The sequence below is a fragment of the Cupressus sempervirens genome, chromosome 5, assembly GCF_028749045.1.
Source record: "Cupressus sempervirens isolate cs-2001-9-10 chromosome 5, ASM2874904v1, whole genome shotgun sequence".
NCBI lineage: Eukaryota > Viridiplantae > Streptophyta > Pinopsida > Cupressales > Cupressaceae > Cupressus > Cupressus sempervirens.
Window position 1 is genome coordinate 976607061 of NC_143122.1, and position 21424 is coordinate 976628484.

Here is a 21424-nt window from a genome sequence, read left to right on the forward strand (position 1 = left end):
GATAAAAATATTGATGGAATAATGGTTTGTGTGGTTTTATCTCATTTTTTTTATCCAATGAAGTGTAGGATGGAAGAAATATTTAGCTTCTTGAGAGAGATTTGACTAAATTTTAGGGGAGCTCTTATAGCCAGGTGGTTACTTCAAACTTGTTGACCTTTGGTCTCAAAGGTATATTTTTTGGATCTATTATTTTATAGAGCTTCTGATTTATTTGTATGTTTTTGCTTGGTAGAAAGTTTTTGTATATGAAATAGGATCAATCTTTAACATTTTTAGTATTTGACTTCATTTGGTCACACAATTCAAGGATTTTTCCATGGTGCATATAGGAGTTATCAACTCATGATTGATCAAACGCTAGTAAATGAGGGTTTTAGAACTATTTTTAAAAAACCCATTTATTATTACTCTACAATTCATGGTCATTGCTCAAATTACATACATAAAATAGTTATTTCATTGCACTACAGATCCAAAAATGTTTTAGAACCCATTCAATCCATTTACCAATCAAAAATTATCTTGGAAATAGTAAAAACTATGTTGTTATAGAGGACAGTCAAGAATATTGATCAAAGCATCAATATTGCTTATTTTTTCTTCAATAAAAGTATATTTCAATGACCCTTCATTGTCCATATATGTACATATTCAAAGGCCACATAAAAAAAACCTAATACAAGGTCTATCTTTCCTATTCATATAAATTAAAGAAATTTAAATCATACCATGATATAACATCCTAACTCACATTGGATGCGACTATATAGTCTAAGGATTTTCTCTTTCTTTGTAGCATAGAAGCTTGTGACCTTTCACCTCTAAAGAGGATTTTACTTAGTCCCTCTTGGAAATCCTTAAAAGCCTCCATGGAATTGATCCCTTTATCCACAATTTCATGGGGATGCCACTTAGGTGATGTCTGCTTTAATTGAAACTTGTATATTGTCTGATCATTTTTAGCCAAAATGTTGGCTGCTATATATCACTTAGTAGGGGATGCATGTATCATTTGGTAAGGTTCTCACTTATTCTTTTATAGTTATGGCTGGTTTTTAATGATAAGTTTTTACAGATCACCTAGAGTAGTTGATGTTAGAGCCTATTGAGAGGAAACAATAGTTATTTGCTGAGAGAGTAATTATGTTTAAGAAAAGTTAACTGGATTTTTTTACTTTTTAGTATCAGAATGAAAATAGTCTCTTTATATTTTTGTGTTATCTCAATGCAATTTTTCTCAACTACATGTAGGTTTTGAGTGTGTTAAAGTGAATTTCTGATGAGGAGTGTCAAATGTTGGGATTGAACCCAAAAGTACACTCGCCTAGACTAGATGATTATACAAGTGCTTCTACTTCCTCCTCCCCTAGTTAAATCTTCAATTAGGAGTGAGGTATTTTTCACATTTTCCTCTAGTGTTTTAGATAAAAATCCTCATAGGTTTAGGTTAAAATGAGCATCTAGTATTTATGTTTTGTGAAATTTAAAATATCTGTAGATGGGTATTTTTAATCTCATTAATGCATGAAAAGTTTTGATAAATTTCATTCATATCATTTTACAGGATGACCTCACTCATTATCTTGCTATGATTATTAGACACAATGAATATCTTAAAAAATAGGAAAAAACTAGGGCTTCAACACATATTATATTAGAGTTTTCATAATTGTTACAATTCCACATTGCTACTTATTGTGATAGTGAGCTGCCTGGCTAGCCAAGGGTAAAATAGATTATTTTTGTCATTCATTATGATTTTGTATTTCAATTTTTAACACTAAGTTAATTATTTATTCTTTCTATAACCTGGCAACCCAAAGGTCAAGATGACCAATTAAGTCAGTATGCAGCAAGTTGAAAGTGAAAAAGGATCATATTAGGGAAAATCTAATGGGGAAGCATGTAGATTTTTCTACACTTATAGTCATTACACTTGATCTTAATATTAAAATTGACTAATTAGGAGTCCCCTAGAGAATTGCTCTAAATCTAACATATACACAAACTGTCACTCCTTACAACCTTGAAATGTGAATAGTAGAAGATGTTAGTTTCTTAATCTTTGTTTCTTCATGACAATTATTGTATAATTTATGCTAATCTAGCTTGTCTTAATCAAAAAAATTAAAGGAACTTGTTGAATATGGACCTCATCCTCCACTAGGGAAAATTGGTACCAAATACATTATCAGGGAGGATGGGTAGAGACTTAATTTCTATTACTTGAAAAAGAGCAACGATCACCATATAGAGTTGGTCTATCAAGTACAAGATCAACTATTGTGATTTGCATTTTTTGAAACACTTTCAAGCAAGGTGATTATATTAGTTTGTCTTGTAGGTGGAGAGGGACTTCAAGGATGGAGACTTTGTTCTTTTTAATTGACAACCAAGTCTTCATAAAATGTCTACCATGGGGCATAGAATTGGAATCATGCCCTACTCAAATTTTTGATTAAACTTGTCAATCACATCATCCTACAATGTTGATTTCGATGGAGATGAAATGAGCATGCATGCTCCTTATTCTTTTGAGACAAAAGAAGAATTTTTGGAGTAGTGATACAAGATAAGCCTGGAAAATTATATGAGAAGATTATAATCACTATGGCATCTACAAAAGTTTCTTGATTTGGAAGTATGGATGCTATTTTTTTAGTGAATAAATAAAATCCTTACGTGGAGATAGGGCACTTCATGCATGTAAACTAGGTTGCAATTGTGATGATGAATTAGGCACTCGAGGGAGTGATTATAAAATGATTGACATAGAGGAATTATCAAATAGAATATGTTGGATGATGTGAATATGAACAAAATGTATTTATGTGAGTGAGAAATAATAATACAAATGAGAAATGTTAATAATTCAATGAGAAAAAATAGAATAGTGAGTCCAAATTAGAAGAGGCTAAATACAATATAATGAGGCATGGTGAACTTGAGTCTTTTAGAAAATGGAAGATCATCTCTTGAGAATAAGATAGAAGAAGTTTCAGATTTAATTTTACAATTTACATCTAATCCTGATGCATTTATAGATTTTGAGTTTCAGGGGCAAGGGTGCTTGCAATTAGGATTCCCATCTCTAGTAGATGATGTATTTTAGTTCAACAAGGGAATGCCAATATCTTGGTATTTATCAAAATAGAATTATCTAGTTGAATCTTCACCATAGAATCATCTAAGCTTTGTGCAGAGTATTTAGCAAGGAGGAAAGTATGGTTCATCAACTACATGTGATAGAAACTCTTAGTCTTTAATTAATATTGGAAAATTTATGTTGGAAGCTTACCTTTTAAACACTAAGATGATGTTGAACCAATTCATAAGAATGTACATCATACTAGTTCAAGTATCCTAGTTGTTAAGTCCCCTAGCTGGTGGATAGAATTATGGAGTGAATACAAGGATCTAATCCTTTAATAAACTGTCGTTAACTACAACAAATTATTTTGAATATGATCACACTTCTTCAAGATATTCATTACACCTAGGAATCACTTTAGGTTATCTATTAGTGGGAATAATCATCTAAGAGAAGTAATGGATTCTCCAGAGGAGGGGCTTCCATCACATTCTACTAATTCATAAACAAGTTCATATTATACAACAAGAATGCATCTAGTGCACAAGAATTCCATTTTATAGTCAAGGTCTTCTCTTGTTAAGACTTTAACTAGTGGCTAAACATTAGTTGTATTGAAAGTCTTTGGTTTTAAATTTGATCTTGGCTATCTTTTCCAAGTTTGGTCCTATTGATGACATAGATATCATGGAAGATGAATAGAAACAAAACAAAAGTGGGGCAACTTTTATTGTTTTTAATAGTTTGATTCATAAAAATGTTTCAGGGTTGATATTGTCTTTGTTAACTATTAAATTATCTATATAGGATGTGTATTTGTTAACTAGATAAATGGATGTGTCAGCTATTAACAAATTACATGAGATTTTCACAATGAAGGTAAACATTGTGTTTTCAATTGCTAATATTTCCTTCAATGGGTGCTTATTTTTTATATAGTTCTCAAATGTAAACTATAATTTAATCTTACAAAAAAGTATTTTTTAGGGATGCAATCAACCTTTGACTATATAATTTGTAGAGCCTAAAAGACCCAAAGCTAGAGATGCAAGGTTAAAACTTCTATTTATCTTTTCACCTAAATAATATGTATCTTTAAGTACTAGTGTATTCCTAACTTATTTTAGGTGATAATTTTTTTGTTATATTATCTAGAAATGGGCCTATGTTTAGAGGACTAGGCTTTCATGCTAAACAATAGAGGCCATTTGGATCTAGGTAAGCCATTAGTAATTTAATGTGTTTAAGTTGGAGGCTTCAAGTAATGTATTTACTAGAATCATTTGTACTACTCATATAGGCCTATTATGAGTGGTGGAGGCCATACAGGAGGATAGGGTGCACCTAGAAACTAAAAACCCATGGGTGTAGAAAATATGAGAATACCATCCCCACAAGTTGGATAACATCCATATGGGATGCCATCAACTCCCAATGGAACATCATGACTTGTAGGAGGACATTCACCATTAGTAAGGACATTTGAGTATTACTTTGTTGATTATATTATTCATATATATAATATATTATAAACATTTCAGAGTTTCTAGTAATCTTTTTAAGGAGAGTTGTATCATTGTTTAATATAGACATCAAGTGTGATGTACATGTTGGATCTATCAATGGCCCCCAGATTTTAGTAAATGCCCCTATTGAAGGGCCTCTTCATGTGTCTGCACTAGTAGGAGGCTCTACAAGGGTGACTACCCCTTCTCCATAGCAGGATTTTTTTAGATTTTTCTTTTTCTTTTTGTACCGACCAATCGGTATGATACATTTTAATTTGATAAGTTTTGACAAGGATCTGCATTTTTTGGTTGCCTATAGAAATGGTTTGGATAGTATTTTGTTTATGGCATTTAGTGATGTTTTAGATGTTTTCCTTGATAGTGATATAATTCATCTTCTTTGTAGCATTAGACTCAAGTTCAAGGTTGATTACCACCAATACAAAAAACACACCAAATGTAGCAATAGTTGTAGATGCCATTCCAAAATCAACATCAATCCATGCAATCTCATTAATAGTTGCAAAAATTATAGAGATTATTGAATTTGCAACAATATGGTCAACATGTGCAATCCTCTCAACTACATAATCAACAACCAACACAATCTCAATTACAAATGTAGGCCCAACCATCTTTATAAAAATATTATCAACCAGTGCAACAACACTCACAACCACATGACAACAACCTACACAATTTCCTTCACAATTACAAGCCCAATAGTCTTTGCAATAGTATGGTCAATAGTTGCAATCTTCACAAAAACATGTCCAAGAAACCCCATTTGGCCATCCACTAGATTTATAAAAACCATCCAAATATGGGCAGTTTCATGTTTCTTAGTTTCTAATCTAGCCAATTGTTGCTTCCTCTCTTTAGTAAATTCCTTCCCAAGTTGAGAAACTATCACAACAATAGTCAGTGTAGCAACTATCACAATAGCAGCCCTCTAGTTAGCTATTACAATAGTAGGTGCCTATTTTGTAGAGCAATGGTCAACCCCAACAACACTTTTCATTTTAATACTAGATCTAGTTGCCTCTAGTACTAGCACCTTTAACATAAGCTTCAACTCAATCCTAGCAACAACCACTCTTGATGCACCCTCAGCAAAAGCAAGTGTAGGAAAAACATTGTTAATAAATGGAATGACTCAAACTAGTTTAGTGAATGTGAAATATATTAAGAACACTTATTTATGATTTTCATTTTTCAGGGTTATTATCAAGTGGCTCCAACACAATAATCTAGACTGCAACAAGTTAGTAATGGATTTATGACTTAGTTGTTGATTTGTTTAGGACTATTAATGTGTTATAATTATCATTGTTATATTTTTTTCATAAATCCATGGATATTATTAGCATAGTCATAAGGAATTGTGACAACTAGCTCTACCAATCCACTTTTTGTGTTTGCTAAAACCAAGACTACTATAACGATCACACCAGTTAGTGCCCCTAGTTCTACACCACTAACTTGTGTCTAGATAGGGCATACTTCTCTAGAGGGATATAAGTATTATTATAATAGTGTGACATGTAAAAGAAAGGTTTTAAGCAACATTTTTTTATTCAATCTTGTTAGCTTCACTTGAAACTTTTTGATTATTGTTAGACATTTAGATTATACAACTTGCTTGATAGAGGCCACTCTTTTAAGTTAAAATGCTATCATGTGAAAAAATATGATACAATTTCTTATGGTTTCCAATTTATGCCATCTTGCAACTAGTAGTCATGCTAAAAAAAATTGAGCAGCAAAAGCAACTACAAGATCCTTGGCCAGAACTACAACAACCTCATCAATAACAATAGCCTCAAATGCTCCAACCACATCAACAACAATAGCCTCAAATGCAACAGTCTAATGCACAACAACAACCACAACTTTAGTAGACCTAGCAACAACATCAACCTTAACTACAAAAATCTTCCTAACTTTTTCAACCTTAATTATCAATTGTGAGTTTGCTTTTATATGATGTTCCATGTGGACCATAGTAGTAAAATATAATAGTAATTTGGTACTTGAAATTTTGATATGAATTTTTACTCGAATCTTTGTGTTCACCAAAAAAATAGAGAAACTAATTTTTCAATAGTGTATAAAACCCCTTTAGCCTCTTTGACATGGAATCTTACAAATTGTCACCTCCAAAGAATGTGGGTGGAATTAGTTGTACAATTTTTAAAGATAATTTATTTTAACAATAGAAATATAATTCATGCCTATGGAACACTTTGAATGCTTATTTGTGCTTGTCAATGTGGCTTCAATGAAAATTTTGAACTTTTCTATATAAGTAATTATTGTTTTAGTGTTCTTGATACATTTTAACTTACTTTGTTTTGGCTACTATTAGTCCTAAAAATAAACTCTTTTGTGCCATATCTGTACACAATGTCATGTGGGTTTAGTAGTCACCATTTTATTTTGAAATGAAAAATACTTTATTATCAATTTTCTTTTATCAATTCTTTCCTTAAAAAATAATCATTTATTTTTTGTAACTGCATGGTCAAAAGGTGGATGCAGAATCTGCAACTGCAACTAGATGTTTAATGCATGACCTTGGTGATGTTACATCAAAATTTAAGGTAATACTTGAAACCATAAGTGGAAGAGCAATGCTTGTACTTGAATTCAAGCACTTGACTACATATAAATTGAAAGCTAAATGATCTAAGAAAGGTAGAGATTCTAATGTACTCCTTAGAATATTTGATATAATGAAAGATTGGATTGAAAACACTTTCAAGTCATCTAGCTCTGGAACTCCTACTGCTATACATAACCTATTATAGCTAAATATACTACTAAATATGCTACAAAATGTACTCATACAATGCTATACACATTGTATGATAATTTTTGCAAGGGTATTAGCTCAATGGAAGAGCGCTTGATTTTAAAGTAGGAGGATGTTGGTTTGATTCCATCATGCCCTATTATAACTAAATACGCTACTAAATATACTAATTTTGTGACCAAATGGATCACTCCATATAAAACTAAATATATGACTAAATCAATGATAAAAAATAGTGACTTAATTCAATCAAGTGACTAATAGTAGTTAATATTTAGTCATTTATAACACTACTAAATATACTACTAAGTGATTTTAGTCACTGATTTTGATCCATGACTAAAATATACTACTAAAAATTAGTCAAGTGACTAATAGTAGTTCATATCTAGTCATTTATAAAACTACTAAATATACTACTAAGCAATTTTAGTTACTTATTTTGATCTATGATGAAAATATACTACTAAATATGCTAGATATTTAGTAGTATACCTTAGTCACCGATAGAAACTAGTGACTAAAATCGCTTAGTAGTATAATTAGTAGTGTTATAAATGACTAGATATTAACTACTATTAGTCAATTGACTGATTTTAGTCACATATATGCATTTTTTAGTGGTTTTTTTAGTCACATATTGTTGTTTTGGTACTAGTGGTTGTAGGAGTTGAAGTTATTGTCACATTGTTGGTTTGAAGCCTTGGTACTTTGGAGTCTCTTTGAATTCTTGGAGTACTTGAAGCTTTCCCTCATCTTGCACCTTGGACCTTGTTCATCATGGATAGGTTAGCATCTATCCATCTTGCATTTCAATTCTTAGATTAGCTTGTTGTCTTCTTTGCATTGTACTTTTACTTTCATAATGGCTAGGTTAGCATCCATCAATCTTAAATCTCATTTAGTTTAGATCTTGCATTTCATTTGAATCTTTCATTCTATGGTGCACCTTGCAAGGGTTTCCTAAGTGGGTTCATTTGAGAGACATTATCATATTTTTATTTTCTTACCTCAGCCTTGCATGTCATAGATAGGAAACTATAGGTTGATTCTTGAGGGTCTTATCATGGGTTTCCTTGAGAGTAATATCCTATAGAAGTGTGTTTTCATTTTTCACACACAAAAATGGTACTAAATCTATTTTGATAGTGGATCCATATGTATTCCTTTCAACTCCTAATAAGGTTAGCACAAGTTGTAACAAGGTTGGAATATCCTAACATGGATTCAATGTCTCCTAGTAGGGACTCATATGTGCTAATTATATTTCATGGACTCTTAATATGGTCTATCCATTCACAAGGAACTTTTATATTAGTAAATTAGCTTGTGAGTACCATCCCCATTGGGGTTTTCTCTTTGATTAAGGGTTTCCCTAGTTAACAAATTCAATGTTATTATGAATGGTTAGCTTTCTATGGTTGTTTCATATACCTTTTACATGTTTCAGATTTAAATAAGACACCAAGATTTATTTTAGTTGAATAAATGATTCACCCCCTTCTTATTTTTCTTGGTGGACTTTAGGTTCTAACAATTGGTATTAGAGCATCAAGTCCTTGAAGGGAATAATTAACATCTTAATGAGATCCATGGAACACTTCAGGAAAGAATGTCCAATGTTTAATGGAGTTAACTATGATTGTTGGAAATAAAATATGAAGACACATATTCTATGCATGAGTCCAAGTTATTGGTTGATTACTATTAGAAAATCATATGTAATTGAAGAAGACAAGCTTGAGGGTTGTGATGAAGCTTAGAAAGACACATTCCTGTACAATATGCTTGCTAGAGCAACACCATTATTGGCTCTTCTTGAAATCAAATTTGGCTAGGTAAAATCTTTAAGAATCACATTATCAAAAATAAAGATGACACATTTATTGGTATTGGTACAAGAACAAGAGGTAATTTAATTTAGTTGAATCATATTGAGATGGCATATTTATTTACCAAGGTGGATGATAGTTGGTTATGGCATAAGAGATTATGTCATATCAACTTTGATAACATTGTGAAGTTTAGTACTACATTTTTAGTTAGAGATTTTCATAATATTGTGAAACCTACCAATATAGTGTGTAAGGAATGTTCCATCGAAAAATAGAAGAAAAGATCATTTCCAAGTAAGAAACTTACTACATTAGTGAAGTTGGAAATTATGCAGACATATCAAAGTGGTCCTAAAAAGATAAAAGACATCTATGGTAAAAAGTATTTTATGATTCATGTTGATGATTTCACTAGTATGATGTGGGTAGCATTTATTAGAGAAAAGTATGAAGCTTTTGAGAAATTCAAGATATTTATGAGTAGAGTTGAGAATGAATCTAGCTTGACAATTAGATGTTTGTGATATGATAGAGTGGGAGAGTTTACTTTAAATGAGTTTATTTTTTTATGTGAAGACAATGGTATATAGAGACAAATTTTAGCCCCTAAGACACCTAAATAGAATGAGATAGTAGAAAGAAGAAACATAATAATAATAGAGACAACATGAGGAATGATGCTTGAAAACAATGTATCAAAGATCTTTTGGAGAGTAGTAAATATAGTAGTATATAATTTGAATAAAGTAAATATTAGACAAGACACTAGTAATACACCTTATGAAATTAATTTTGGATTATATACACCTTCTTTTAAGTATTTTAGGATCTTTGGAAGTAAATATTGCATTAAAAGAAATGATGGTATTGGAAAGTTTGATTCATGAAATGATGAAGGTACTTTTCATGAATATTCATTGAAAAGAAATGCATATAGATGCTATAAAAAGAGAACTTAGACTATTTCTTAGAGTGGAAATATGAGAGTTGATGATAATTTTAGAATTATAGAAAGGATACCTAATTATAATTTTGATGAAGAGACTAATCCAAAGCTAACAGAAAGAATGTTGAGCAGGAATTATTTCATGAAACTAATAATAATTTGTAGATTGAAATTCAGAGAGAAGAACAAAGAAAAAAACCAAGATCTAAACCTACAACAACAATTAGAATTGAGACACTAATTTGATGGAAATTTAATAAAGAGATACCCTATTGAATAGATCATTGGAATCAAAGAAATAGGAGTTATGAAAAAAGCCAAGATACAAGAAGAACTATGTTTAATTTCTCAAGTTGAACCTAAGAATTATAATAAAGATTGCAATGATGATTATTGGATTAAAGTTATGAAATAAGAACTAGAGAAGATTGAGAAGAACAAAACATGGGAATTGGTTCCTAGACCTAAGGATAAGAAAGTTATTTGAAGTAAATGGGTATTTAGAAACAAGATGAATGAACAAGGTGAAGTTGTAAGAAACAAACAAAGTTTAGTATGTAAAAGTTATTCACAAAAAGAAGGAATAGATTTTGAAGAAACTTTTGCACCTGTTATTATATTAGAAGAAATAAGATTATTTTTGGTGTATGTAGCTAACAAGAATTTCATAGTTTATGAAATGGATTTCAAATCAGGTTTTCTAAATGGTGAACTAGAAGAAGAGGTATACATTGAGCACCCTGATGGTTTTTTTTGATAGATGAAGATGATATGGTTTGTAGATTGAAAAATGCATTGCATGGACTAAATCAAGCACCTAAAGCTTGGTATGAAAGATTGGATAAATACCTTACAAGTTTTGGATTTGTGAAAGGTAATTTTGGTAGTAACTTGTATATGAGAAAAGATGATAAATGATTAATGATTGTTATAGTATTTATGGATGATATTATTTTTGGAGGAAATGTTGAAGTGATGCATTTTCTTAGGAGATGAAGAAAAAATTTGAAATTAGTATGATTAGTGAGATGAAATTCTTATTGCCAGGATTTCAAATTGTACAAAATAATGATTTTATTTTCATATCACAAGCTAAGTATCTTAAGGACTTATTGAAGAGATTTAGTTTGAGAAGTTGTAAATCTATTGGAACACCAATTTTAAATAGATGTAAATTATCTAGAAAAGATGAATCCCCTATATTTGAAAAGAAAAAGTACAAATCTATGAGTAGTGGATTCAAATATTTGACACATAATGGACCTCATATAGCTAATGAAATTGGAATTACGGTAAGATTTTGGGAAGATTCTAAAGAGACACATTATGCAATGGTAAAAAGAAATTTTAGATATTTGAAAGGAACACCTAATTATAGATTATAGTATGATAGATTAAATGATTTTACTCTAAGTGCAAAAACTAATGTATATTTGAAAGAATGTGTAGATAACAAAAAGAGCACCAGTGGTGGAGCACTTTTCTTGAGAGGAAGATTGGTTTATTAGATAAGAATGAAATAGGATTGTATTTCATAGAGTACAATAGAAGTAGATTATGTAGTAGTAGCAAACAATATTAATCAGATTATTTTGATGAAGGAAATATTGAAAGATATTGGGATTGAATTTACATAGCCTATAATCATACATTGTGATAATGAAATATAGTGAGCATGTCAAAGATTCCAAGGTTACATTCAAAGGAAAATTTAGATCTATTATCACTTCTTGAGAGAAAAATTTGGAGAGAAAGAGACCATATTGGAGTATGTCAATATAAAGATGTAGATAATAGATAGATTTACAAAACCTTTGGTGAAGGACATATGTGAGTACTTAAGAGGTATGATTTGGGTTATGCCCAAACCTACCTTTGAGTAGTTGATGCAAAGATTGCATTAGTTTAGTGGGTAAAAAAGCTCTATTTCTTTTATCTAGACTAGATGCTTGATGCTTCCTCTATGGAGAGTATTTATGTTTGAGTTGAGTCTTGAAGGACTCTTGGTAACTAGTATTTGGCAGTGTCATTGGACACTTAAGCTTATTGTAGATCATAGTAAGTTAATTAACATAATGATACTTTTGTGACTAATGTCAATGGGGGAGAGTAGCACATGAAACATATTTTGATATGTGTTTTTGGGGAGAGTAACACATGGAATATTATATTTTTAGGGAGAGATGTTCCTAAAGGAGAGACTAGTTTTGATTGATGACATTCATGGAAAACATGATGATGCAACAGAGACATATTTGGTATTAATGAAACTTAGATTTTTTTCATCTATATTGCCATAAATGCCAAAGGGGGAGATTGTTATCATGAATTTGGATGGTATCCTATAGTGGGTATTGTAGAATTTCTAGAGACATGATTTGCTAATGATATGTTGCATTCATGATAGAGCTTGTCTTTGATGTCAACCTACTAGTTACTTTGTGAAGATTGGCAAACAAGTATACAAAGTTTGGCTTTACACTATTCAAGGATTAAAGATAAACTTATGTGCATATGGGATTATGTTCTAGAGTATATCTTGATTTTATAGTTAAGAGGAAAAACAAAAATATGCAGACTGAATAGATTTATGAAGGATTTGGCGAAGACAACCTAAAAATAGAGTTTTTGGGAAGTGGTTAGTGATGTTTGGATTTTATCTCCTAATAGAGATGGAATCTAGTTGAGGGAGCTAAGAAAGAGGTTGAAGATATGTTAAAGATTCTTTGTGTAATCATGTATATTTAGATGATTAGTGAGTGTACATTTATGAAGTCTATGAGCTGACAAATTGCTTATAATTGTGTAAAGATGTAGTCTCCTAATGTAGTGTGTATTGTAATATCTTAAGTTAGTTCTATATTATTATTATTGTAAATTGGAAAAGCCTCAAGTCCAACTCAATAAATTATTCTAGGAATTGATATAAAGGAATTTTTTTTTCATGTTTGTAATCATCAGTGAGATCATATTGTGTATTGTGTGAGCTTACATGCAAATATCTTTTGAATTAGAGAACTGATTGGTGTAGTTAAGGCACAATAAGCTTACAAGGAACTATATCTGGTAGTAGAAGTTTTTTGTTGGACAATGGTTGCTACATTTATATTATTCAATGAGGATATTGCTCAAGTTGTTTGGACAATGGGTCCATATATCTTCCTTTCAACTCCTAATAGGGTTGGCATAGCTCCTAACAAGGTTGGAATCTCTTAACAAGGATTCAAATGTACTGATTATATTTTATTAACTCCTAATAGGTTCCATCCTTTTACAAGAAAATTTTATATTAGTATATCACCTTGTGTCTACCATCCCCATTGGGGTTTTCCCTCTTATCAAAAGGTTTCCATAGTTAAGAACACTAATGTTATTGTATATGGTACTATCTTTCTATGGTTGTTGGATCTACTATTTGCATGTTTTATATTTAAAGAATACAATGAGAGTTGTTCTAGTTACATAATTAATTAACCCCCCGCCCCCCCCCCCCTTGCCTCAATTATCTTGCTACACTTTACTTTTCAACACTCAGATCTAGGCAATTGGTTTATGTGTGGACCTATACCTAAGGTGACATATTGTAATATCTTTTATTATGTGTCTAGTTATTAATTATTTGATGGTTAGTCCTATAGTGTAATGTACATTTCCTATAATTGGAGATTATGAAGTCAAAGATGAATTGTGTGTCCTAATGGCTATATATGTATTATTCTTGGGTTTTAGAATCATCATCATTAGTAGTGATCAAGGATATAATTGATGAATCTTGGGAGTAATGATTTTTGGTCTATAATAAGGAATGTAACTAGCCCTAACCTAGAAGGTCTTATAGCCTAACATGTTATCATTTTTTAATGTGATTGGTCTTATCAATTAGTATTCAATGCTATATATAAGGATCAATTTTTTATTAGTATATTATTTGCAATTGTATCTTGTTATATTTTGGTGTATTGCATTTTATTGGGCCTTGGTCATATTATTTTGGGGTACATCTATCTTTTATTGCATTAAATGGTATTAGAGTTAAAGGTTTTTGATCTGGTTTATTGAGCTAGAGGTTGATCTTGTTGGTGACTCATCAGAAGTATGTGGATTTGATTGTTACTGATATAATCTTGTTAATCTTGGAGAGCTTGTGAACACTTGGAATTCTTGGTTGATAGGACAAAGATGTTGGAAACATAAGAGGTGTTACTAAGAGGTCAGGGGTGAATCAATAACCACTAAAATAAGTCCTTGATCCCTTAGATGTCAATAAAAATCAAAACTCAGATTAAACTATTTTCATCTATAACTTGGCAAACACACCTTCACTCAACATACACTAGCAAATGTTGTATCTCAATAACTGCTAAAATAACTTTGCAAATGCTTAACATGAAAATATTTAAGATATTATCTATGATTAATCTCACTTAACTTAGTTTCATAAAATAAATAGCATGAACACAATTGACACCAAGATTTAACATGGAAACCCAATTTGGAAAAAACCACTAATTATAACTAGTTATTGATTTTTACTCTTCTAAAGTGAGCCCTATTAAAGGTTACAAAACACATTGTTAGGTGTGGCCCTAGTAGATAATTTAATCACCCCATTAGGAGTGGCCTTGTTAGAGGTCTTAAGAAACTTCAAATATAAATGCCACCATGTTAGAGGATTTACAAATAGCTATTAAGCCAACTTACATAAGAGATTTAGATCACTGCTACAATGGTTAGAAAGTAACAATGAGATGACCTAATTTTTGGTGCAACTGAATTGTTCATTATAGATATTAATTCTATATTGTTTACTTGATCCTTTCTAATTGAATGTACCTTTTTAGCTCAACAAGGATATTCTACCTATCTTTCCAATTCACTTCATCTAAGCTTTAACAAATCTTCTATTATGTTCCACACATTCAATTCTCAAATTGACCTTATATCTTACACATTGTCAAGTTAGTTTGAATACAAATTAAAATAATTAATTTTCATCTTTTTAGTTTACTATAACCAACAATTAAATCACTTGAACTCAATATGCCAAAACAAGAAAATCCATCCTTAGCCAACTATGCTCGATAGGCACTAACTTAGCCAATTGTTCTTAGTAGAAAATAACTTAGAAATTATTTTCCTTTGTTAACCAAGTGAGCTTAGTTAACACTGCATATTTACAAAGCTCCTTTGATAACCAAGTGAGCTTAGTTAACCCTGGTTCCATCTAACATATCCTTCATTAAATGAGTGAGCTAGGTAAACACTTAACTTCTATAAACTTTTGTTTGAAAACCAAGTGAACTTGGTAGACACTATCTTCTAAACTTGGAAAACTCTAGAATTCTCAACAAATATAGGAAACTATCTTCATCACTTGAGTGAGTTTGGCATACACTAACTAGGAATGGTATGAAATTTTGTGTAACATCAAAGATAGTACACAATACATAATTGTTTTCAACAAAAGATTGCAGTTCTAACTCACAAATGTAGAGGACTTGTTCAAGTTTTATTTGGAATCTTGTTACAAATAGATTTAGCTTTGTTGGTGGGATGATCACTGAAGTTTGAGGTATTTATATCTTGTTGTAAGTCACTATGTCACATAGAAGAATGAGCTCAAGGAGGTTTGAGAATATGTTTGAAAATTTCAAGTTTGGGATGAGGAATGAGATTTGAAATGTATTGAATGGCTTGAGAAGGAATCCTCAGACTAAAGAAGAATATGTTGAAGCTCTTGAAAATCTTTCAGTACTTGAATTAGAGACCCTTGTAGAAGAATTAATATTGTTGACGGCTATAGAAAAAGTTGGTGATAATCATGAAATGAAGGTTTCAAATTATTCTCATTGTTTAGATCTTGAAGAATTAATAAATTGGATTAATGAACTTGAGGATTACTTTGAGCTTGAAAATACTATAGATCTATAGAGAGTTAGGCTAGCACAAACTAAGTTGAAGGGTCATGTCACCTTATGTTAGAAAGAACTTTAGAAGGATAGAAAAGATAATGATGAGACTAATATTAGTAGATAGATATCCATGGTTTCTAGATTAAAGGAACAATTTATTCTTGAAGACTATGAAATTGAATTGTTTAAAAAAATGTAGAACTTGAAGCATAAAGATATCTCTATGAAGGGTTATACTAAAGAATTTTACAAAATAAAAATCAGATCTAAATGTAGACACCTAAATCTGATTACATCACTTCGGTAGTCCTATTTAGCTATCTCTAAAGGCATCATTAATTAGATTCCTATTTAATTAATCCTTTGCCATCCCCTAGCTGATTAATTAAATTCCTATTTAATTAATAATCTATAGTCCTTTGCCATCCCCTAGATGATTAATTAAATTCCTATTTAATTAATAATCTATAGTCCTAAATTGATAAATCAAATAACCCATTATTTATCAATTAATCCTATTCTCCTATCTAATTCCGAATCCCAAATTTATTAAAATCACTTTAATAAATAAAACCCTCAAATCTAATAAACCCCTAACCTATCCCTAATCCTCCATTTAGCCTAATCCACCCCATCCACCCATACTAAATTAGCTTAGCCACTAACTCACCCACCCTCATGAATGCCATCCACTTGCACATCTCTAACATCCTTAATCTAATCCTAACCCAAGCCTAATCCCCCCCCTAACCTTGTCACATTCCCTAAGTGAGCTTAAGACTTTCCTAATCCAAATCAAAGTCTCCTCCCTCAAAATATCCCAACCATAAAACTTTATCCCAACCACCAAGCCATAAGCACTCTTACAAAGCCATGAATGACTCTTACAAGCTCATTCATTTCTCTTACAAGAACTTATGAGGGCCATTTAAAGCCTTGAGCCTCCTTTGTTGACTCATCCATGCCCTTTCCTCCACCCACTCTCCCTATGACATGTGTCACTCTCTGATTGGTTGTAAGGAAGCACAATCTATGTGCTCTCCTCTCATTCAATCTGAGCCTTCCTTAACCATTTCCCCATCCTTACATCTTAACCCTCCATCCCTCAAGCCTCTTGCGTATAAATTGAACCTCCTCCCTTCACAAAAGGAATCCATCCTCCATGCAAAGTTATAATGCTATTTTGAGAGCTCATAAACTACCAAAATACCATTATAATGTTGGAATCACTCCATGAATCCATTGTTGAAACTTAGCTTCATCCACTCCATCCATCCATCTAAAGCTTGAGCGTACATGTGAGCATACATATTTCAATCAGGAAAAAATCCTTCATATCATGTGTTATGCCATTAGGAGCCTACCATTCTTGGTTTGCTTTCTTTTGTGGTGATAACCCTCGATCCTATCTTAAGTGTTAGCTTGCTTAGTATTGTTAATGCTTTCATTTAATAGTTAGTATTCAATTTGCACTAAGAAACTAGGTGATACATTTTGGCATGCTTGGTTGGACCAAAGGGACTAAACTAGTTAGTATTCAAATAGCCTCTTCATCCTTGCTGAAAAATCCTCCAGTGGGAATGTGCCTCAGAAATAGCGAGATCATCATTCCTGCCTTACCATTTCCTATCTTAAACTTCTCAGGACTGTAATAAAATTTTGTCAGCAGGATCATCATTCCTACTTGTGAGAACATTATAATGGCATAAACTCACGGGATCGCTCTGTTAAAAAGAGCTCTCGAGTTTTTGGCTCATGGTTTTAATTCTTTTTAATAGTCTTTCCTATCATTCCCACAATCTAGATTTATGGTGGGATTGTCATTCCCATGAATAGAAACTCCAGCGGGATCGCCTTGCCTTTCTAACCAAAACTCTACTTCACATTTGTTGCATTCCTGCTGACAGTTCTCACATTCCCGCACCTATAGGAATGCATTCTTAACCCATGGGTTCACTCTTATATCTGCTTGGTTCAATTTTTTTACATTTTCTAGTGCATGGTTTCATTCTAACTTGTTTTCTGTAGGTTTAATCATCATATCTTTATGCTCATTCTAAGTATTTTTATGCATATCAAAAAGAACAAAAAAAGTTAAAAATATTTTTCCCATAGTTAAACTTTGATTTTGGGGATGTTTGGGTGACTAATCAAATCACTTTTTTGCAGCATTGCAGGTTGGAGCGACAAAACTAATCATGTTTTTTTGCAAGTTTTTGCATGTTTAAACACATCTTTCATTGAATGAATGTCGCTCAAATCACTCTCAAATTCCATGGATTAAAATCAACTTTTCATTGGAATGCATGCTTAAAACAACAAAACACAATCTTGAATGCAAAGGATCCATTAATCATTGCTATACCTCACACTTCAACTTTGGGTTTTAAAAAGAATTCACTCAATCTTGAATGCCTAACAATCAATGAACATTGCATGATTTTGAGACACTTCAACAATGCTCACATTTTTTATGTTGATGATGTTGTCAAGTTGGAATTGAACATCTATATCTTAATCACTTGTGTTTTCAATAGATCAAACAATCTAAGAATCAGTTGGTGAAAGAACTCTTCTTTTTAGCCCAAGGTCATCTGAATCTTCTCTCCCCTTGTTGCCTTTACGGGCCATCTTGGGTGCATGAGACTAGGATCCAAAACCATTTTTTTAGTTTTAGGAGGCCTGCTTGGGGATTTCATCACCCCTTGGGATGACCTCAACTCCAGCGTTTCAGTGGAGTATAAAGATCGGGAGGTGAATCCAAAGACACCTCTCTTGGGATCAAGATTTTGTCATTCGAGCTAAGCCTTGAGGAACTTTATACCTTGAGAAGTGAAAGAGGAGAAGTGGGTTACCGCTCCTCTCAGCTGTGTGACATCTTTTTGGTTTCATCTATAGATTTGGACCTCACATACCTTGCATATATTGAGGAATCCCTAGCTAAACCAAATTTCATCCTTATAAAAAGCTTCTTAGGATGTTGGTGTGTTTGACGTGCTTACTCCAAACTTTTGTCTGATTATTTGTTCATAGCTTTTGAATGAATGTTTGCCAACTTTGGTCAAAATCCCAGAAAAACAAAAATTTTCCAGCTCAAGGCATACTTAGTGTAGTCACTGCCTCATCAAAAAATCATCCAAGCTCCCCACCGCAATCGAATCTATATAGTTCTTTGCTTTAGAACAATCCAAAATCCAAAGTCCATCCAAATCATCCCCCCAACCTACTAGCAACCCAATCCAAAATCACCCAAGCCTTTAAGAAATTTTTGTTACTCTGCTAGAGTTTGCTATCCAATCAATCCTACCAATCAACCAATCTCACCAAGGTTATCCCTCTGAGAGAGCATTGTCTAGGGTAATCTAGCTTTGTCACTTGTATCCCTCATCACCTTGAGATAAAGGTTGGGATCCACAAGTGGTCAATCGCATGTCATGACCATAGGATCATTAGTCTATCCTCAAGTTGACATAGCCACCACCAAATCCAGTGCATAGGAAAGAAAAACTCTCACTTTTTGATAGCATACCCTTGAATTCTTCCATCCATAGGAAAGCCAAAAATCTCTAGCCAATCCTCCTTAGGTCTGTCATGTAGCTTTTACTCTCCCTGGGAAATATCTCATCATCCAAATCCAAATCTGAGCTTCCTAACTTATCCTAATCTGCATTTCTGTATTCATCCTTCATCCCCATCCAACTCATCATTAAAACATCATGTCACAATCCTATTGTGATGAGTTTGGTCATCCCACCTTCTCTCCCACCTCATCCTATTCTGATGATGATGATGATGATCTTGTCAACTATGACGGGTATATTGAAATCCTTAGAGATATTCCTCCAAACATCCTCCAAAATCCAAACATTCCTCCCAACTACTCCATCCCTCCTCCCTGCATATCCAATAGTACTGCTTACCATGCCTTTGACAAGGGAAATCCATTATTACCCTCATCCTTACCTCCTCCTTATATTGTGCCCACATATTCCTCTTATAAATTAGTCATACCTCCATCTTCCTCTACCTTCATCTCCCAGCCTCCACCAATCCAGAATAATTCTAGTAGCTACATCCCTAATCCAAATCCACCATCCCAATCTCTTCCAAATCCTCCAACGAATCCTAGTTCTACAATGCATCACCTCAATCCCTTTTCTCCTCCTAGTCCATCACACTCATCTCCAAGGAATTTTACAAGGAAGCCCAAAGCAATTCCATCTCCCACCCCCATCACTCCTCTTACATCATCCTATTGCTACCATCCCTATCGCGTCCACCCCACTTATCAAATCCCTTCCATTCCTACCTCCCATCCATTGAATCCCTCCAAATCCCATCCACATCTCCTCCTCCTAGCATTTCCCAAATCTCCCATAATGACCATTATGCATCCATCTTCTACTCACCCATCTCCACTACCAAATTTCCCATCTATCCATCCGCTACCTTTGAAGAATCCATCCCTTCACCTCCTATTACACCATCCACTCCAATCCAATCCTATCAAGATCCTGCCCAAAATCATGTTGACATCCCCCAAAGCATAAACAAAGATATCATCATACCATGTCTTCCATCCATAGCGCAGTCACCATCCCCTCCATCTCCAAAACCTCAAGCCATACCTCCTCTACTGTAGGATATCTTTTCATCCCATCAGCTAAATCAAGATCCTATCCTACCATCTCCTCCACTCCATGCATCCATCTTATCACCTATCCAAGCTATTCCACCATCTATAATCTACCCTCTTGGTTCACTTAAATTCATCCATGGTGACCCCCTCTCAGCAAAAGAATTAAGAGCAATATCTCCCTGTTGCAGTACATCTAATAAAGCACTTCTACCATTTTCTACAAGCAAAAATTTTCCTCGGCTTGTTCAAATGCTCAATTGATGGCATTATCAAGGTCAAGGTTTAGGACCACAAGTGAAAAGAATCAGAAAGCCTATTATTGCATAAAAGAATCCAGGATTTCATGGTCTTGGATATGTATCCAAAGGCTCACCATCTAAAAGTGTTGGTACACAGAATCCCCAAACCAAGCCTATCTCCAAGCCCACCATGCTAGCCTCCCATCACTCCTTCAAGAAATCTTATGTCATCCCCCTTCCACCATCTTTGCAACCCAAAACAACCTACCATATCCCCCCTTTATCCGCTAAATCCATTTTGGGTCCCCATGTCCAAAAATCTACCATCCTCCATCCTCTTATCAGCCATCATAAAAATCCTATTCCCTCCATTCCTATGCAAGATCAACAAAGGCACATATCAAGGCACATCATCCATCATCATCCCCCTACATGC